This window comes from Callithrix jacchus, chromosome 12 (genome assembly GCF_049354715.1).
Source record: "Callithrix jacchus isolate 240 chromosome 12, calJac240_pri, whole genome shotgun sequence".
Classification (NCBI taxonomy): Eukaryota; Metazoa; Chordata; class Mammalia; order Primates; family Cebidae; genus Callithrix; species Callithrix jacchus.
This window is the reverse complement of record NC_133513.1, coordinates 34,999,240-35,004,604: the sequence shown is the minus strand read 5'-3', so window position 1 is coordinate 35,004,604 and position 5,365 is coordinate 34,999,240. Positions and strand designations below refer to the sequence as shown.

General features: G+C 41.6%; 1 pseudogene; it reads left to right on the top strand.

Annotated features, from left to right (window-relative positions):
• The first annotated feature begins 998 nt into the window (after positions 1-998).
• Positions 999-2,735, top strand: LOC100414168 (lysosomal cobalamin transporter ABCD4 pseudogene; annotated as a pseudogene).
• Positions 2,736-5,365: the final 2,630 nt, after the last annotated feature.

Sequence of the window (5,365 nt, the reverse complement as noted above, 5' to 3'; positions counted from 1 at the left end):
TTTATAAGAAGTCTTGGTAGTTGGCTGACTAATCCTCTTACTTGTTTCTTCTTACAAATATCTTCACTGTTCTGTGTCCTTTGGTGGTTCATGTACATTTCTGAATTAACTTTGCATGTCTACAACAATGTTATAGATTTGAATCTATTCATTCATTTACGAAAAACTGACTCTTTTGCCATTGATTCTTCCATATCATGAACATGAGCTCTTCTTTTCTCTAGGTCTTCTTTAATATTTGTCAACAGATTTTATAACGTTCTCCATAAGATTGCACATATTTTTATTAGCTTAATTCCCAAGTAGTGCACACTTTTCTGCAATATTATGTAGTAGGTAAGAGAACAGACTTTGGAAATCCCAGCTCTTCCATTTTCTGGTTGTAAGACCTTGGAAAAATCACTTAGCCTCTTTGTGCCTTGGCTTTCTCATCAATAAAAAGGGAATATTTATATGCGAAATCCTTGGAATTGTTGTGAGGACTAAATGTATTCTAAATTGTTTGCAACACTATCTGGCACAAATAAATGTAATGTGTGTGCTATTACATTGAGGAGAACATTTTTCATAAAAGAGTAATTCATGCCTGAAAAATATATATATTTTGCATTTATTGGGAAGAAAAGTCCATAGCTGTACACTCTATCAGCTTTTTAACCATATTGTTCAAATCATCTACGTGCTTAAAAATACATTACCTAATTGATCTATCAATTACCATTATGTTAATAGATTTGTAAAACACTACCTCTAATTCTGTCATTTTTGTTTTCTGCAGTTTGAGATGATGAGTTGAGATGCATCGAAGTTCAGAAATGTTTATTTCTTCCTGGTCAGTTTAGCTTTAAAAAAAATTTAGAGAGTCCGTTGGGTCTCAGGTCACGGCGGTCCCGGGGCTTGCGCCCAGAGCTGGCGCCATAGCAATTGGTGATCTACCAGGTTGGCTTGATCCCCAGTCAGTCCTGGGAAACAAAGACTTGGAAGCATTTAAGACTCTGACATTCCTGGTGGTCATGCTCATTGTTCTGAACTCCACGGGCCGTGTGTACTACACTCTCAACATGCTGTGGGATGACATCAATAACCTGGACCAGCGCATCAGCCAGGATGTGGAGCGATTCTGCCGGCAGCTCAGCAGCATGGCCAGCAAGCTGATCGTCTCCCCCTTCACCCTCGTCTACTATACGTACCAGTGCTTCCAAAGCACAGGCTGGCTCGGGCCTGTGAGCATCTTCGGGTATTTCATCCTGGGGACTGTGGTGAACAAAACTTTGGTGGGGCCCATTGTGACGGAGCTGGTGCATCAGAAGAAGCCGGAGCTCTTCTTTTCTCTAGGTCTTCTTTAATATTTGTCAACAGATTTTATAACGTTCTCCATAAGATTCTGCGTGTTCAAGCACACGCAGATTCAGGTGAACGTGGAGCCTGTTGCTTTCTACAGAGCTGGGCATGTGGAGCACACGAGGACAGACCCCAGGCTGCGGAGACTCCTTCAGACCCAGAGGGAGCTGATGTCCAAGGAGATCGGCTGAACATCTGCTGGCTGTACATCGGCATCAACACCTTTGACTATCTGGGCAGCATACTGAATCACACTGTCATCGCAATCCCCATTTTCAGTTGGGTCTTTGGAGAACTGAGTCCTGCAGATCTTAGCATCCTGGTTAGCAAGAACGCCTTTGTGTGCATCTACCTCATCAGCTGCTTCACTCAGCTCATTGACCTGTCCACAATGCTCTTGGATGTGGCTGACTACACGCACAGGATTGGGCAGCTTCGGGAGACGCTGCTGGACATGTCCTTGAAGTCACAGGCCTGTGAGATCCTGGGCGAGAGCGGGTGGGCTTGGACAAGGCTCCCGGATGGCCAGCAGCAGAGCCAGCAGACACGGCATTTCTCCTTGAGCGGGTCTCCATCTCTGCTCCCTCGTCTGACAAACCCCTAATCAAGGATCTGAGCCTACAGATCTCTGAGGGATAGAGCCTGCTCATCACAGGCAATACGGGCACTGGCAAGACCTCCTTGCCCCGGGCTCTGGGCGACCTCTGGACGAGCACACGGGACTCAGTGCAAATGCTGACAGACTTTGGGCACCATGGGGTGCTATTCCTGCCAAAAAAGCTGTTCTTCACTGGCGGGACCCTTCGGGAGCAGGTGATATATCCCCTGAAGGAGATTTATCCTGACTCACGTTTTACTGATGATGAGAAGATCTTGAGGTTCTTGGAATTGGCAGGCCTGTCCAGCTTGGTGGCAAGGACAGAGGATCTGGACCAGCATGTGGATTGGAATTGGTATGATGTTCTGTCCCTGGGGGAGATGCAACGGCTCTCCTTTGCCCGACTCTTCTACCTGCAGCCTGAAGTATGCAGTGCTTGATGAAGCCACCAGTGCCCTGATAGAGGAGATGGAGAGCAAGCTCTATCGCATCAGCCAGCAGTTGGAGATGACGTTCATCAGTGTGGGGCATCGACAGAGCCTTATGTTTCATTCCTTGGTTCTGAAACTCTGTGGAGGAGGAATATGGGAACTGATGAGAATCAAACAGGAATGAAGCTACAGCTTTCGGAAGGAGAACCACACTCTGGTGAATCGGCAGCCCTCAGAGAAACCAGGAGGACTGACAGGGAAGAATGAGCCCAGGTTGGTCACATAGGTCCTGTGCAGGAGCCCTGGCGGTGGTGGGCTTAGCCCACATCTGGGTCTCTGGGGTGGACACTGAGTCTCCCAGAGTTTAGTCCCCCAGGACTCTGCTGCTTCAGCCAGAGCCTACATATGCTTGAAGTGCTGATTACCTACAAAGGATTTCAGATCGTGTTTGCTAAAGAGAAATCTGGAAGTGTGAGATCTGTAAGAAAAGAAAGGGTTGGAAAGAAATCTCTTGGAGTCAAGACATCTGGAAATCTTTTAACCAGTTAAATTGTGCATCATTTAAGTTTTTTTAATATAAGTTTTTACAAAGAAAAGCTAAACATTCAAAATAATTGCAGCTTTTTCTCTTCATCATTAAAAAAATTTAGTAACTGTCATTATTTATTGTAATGTTGTTTGTCCAAATATATTTTTATTTGAAAATATAGCTATACCAGCTTTCTCTAAGTATTTTGTGGCATATCTTTGCCAATCTTTTACTTTCAACTTTTTTGAACTGTTATGTTTTAGATGTTTTTCTTATAACTTCTTAAAGTTTCTAATTACAAATGTTTCCTGTACATTTTTGGTATAGCTGGATTATTATTGCTTTACAAGTTATGGTGGTTCTCGTTCACATTTTCATTTTTGTCATTTTCTATCTTTTGTTTTATTTACACTTATTATAATTATTTACTTAGAATCATTTATAGATTTGTATTTAATTACATTAACCATACTATGCCTCTTTTGTTTTGCCTTTTCTATGTTTCTTCTTCCCTTTTTTAAAACCTTTTAAGTGAATTGACAATTTTGCTCATTCCATTTTTTTCTCTATGCTGAATTAGAAGTAATATATACTATTTCTATATTTCTATTCTTTTAGAGCTTATCTTAGAAATTCTAGTTTAACAATTTCATAATTAATTCTTTTACTTTTCTTTTCTTTTTTTTTTTTTTTTTTTTTTTTTAGATGTTCTCAGGGAACTCTCCAGACCAGCCTCAACAGCGCTTGGAATTATGTCAGACTGCAGCCTCCCATGCCCTGCCAGGCCTACCGAATCAGAAACCCTTGGAGTAAGTTCCCAGTATTCTTTTTTTTAATTATTATTATGTCTTCCAGGTGATTCTGATGCATGGTGAAATTGAGAAGAACTGATTTGGCTGTTCTTTTGGGAGGTCCTAGAAGAACACTAAATTTGGAAAACAACGGAACAAAAACTGGCATGAATCCTGCAGTTTAATATCAGCATGGTCTTAGTCAATATGGCTAATGCTTTTTAGCCTCGGCTAATTTTGTCTGTAAATTGGCAATAAGAGAACCCAACCAAGTTTGTGAGATGATAAAATGGTGCATATGGTGGACCCATGTAGTCAATTAACATTGACCGTGAATGTGAATTTATCCAGTTCCTCTTTGTTTTTTTTTTTTTTGTTTTTTTTTTAATTTTTTATTGGATTATAGGTTTTGGGGTACATGAGCAGAGCATGCAAGACAGTTGCGTAGGTACACACATGGCAGTGTGCTTTCTTTTCTTCTCCCCTTCACCCACATTTGGCTTTTCTCCCCAGGCTATCCCTCCCCACCTCCCCCTCCCACTAGCCCTCCCCTTTTCCCCCCAATAGACCCCAGTGTTTAGTACTCCCCTTTCTGTGTCCATGTGTTCTCATTTTTCATCACCCACCTATGAGTGAGAATATGCGGTGTTTCATTTTCTGTTCTTGTGTCAGTTTGCTGAGGATGAAGTTCTCCAGATTCATCCATGTCCCTAAAAACGACACAAACTCATCATTTCTGATTGCTGCATAATATTCCATGGTGTATATGTGCCACATTTTTCCAATCCAGTCTATTATCAATGGGCATTTGGGTTGATTCCAGGTCTTTGCTATTGTAAACAGTGCTGCAATGAACATTCGTGTACATGTGTCCTTATAGTAGAACGATTTATAGTCTTTTGGATATATACCCAGTAATGGGATTGCTGGGTCAAATGGAATTTCTATTTCTAAGGCCTTGAGGAATCGCCACACTGTCTTCCACAATGGTTGAACTAATTTACACTCCCACCAACAGTGTAAAAGTGTTCCTTTTTCTCCACATCCTCTCCAGCATCTGTTGTCTCCAGATTTTTTAATGATCACCATTCTAACTGGCGTGAGATGGTATCTCAATGTGGTTTTGATTTGCATCTCTCTGATGATCAGTGACGATGAGCATTTTTTCATATGATTGTTGGCCTCATATATGTCTTCTTTCATAAAGTATCTGTTCATATCCTTTGCCCACTTTTGAATGGGCTTGTTTGTTTTTTTCCTGTAAATCTGTTTGAGTTCTTTGTAAATTCTGGATATCAGCCCTTTGTCAGATGGGTAAACTGCAAAAATTTTTTCCCATTCTGTTGGTTGCCGATCCACTCTAGTGACTGTTTCTTTTGCCGTGCAGAAGCTGTGGAGTTTCATTAGGTCCCATTTGTCTATTTTGGCTTTTGTTGCCAATGCTTTTGGTGTTTTGTTCATGAAGTCCTTGCCTACTCCTATGTCCTGGATGGTTTTGCCTAGATTTCCTTCTAGGGTTTTTATGGTGCCAGGTCTTATGTTTAAGTCTTTAATCCATCTGGAGTTAATTTTAGTGTAAGGTGTCAGGAAGGGGTCCAGTTTCTGCTTTCTGCACATGGCTAGCCAGTTTTCCCAACACCATTTGTTAAACATGGAATCCATTCCCCATTGCTTG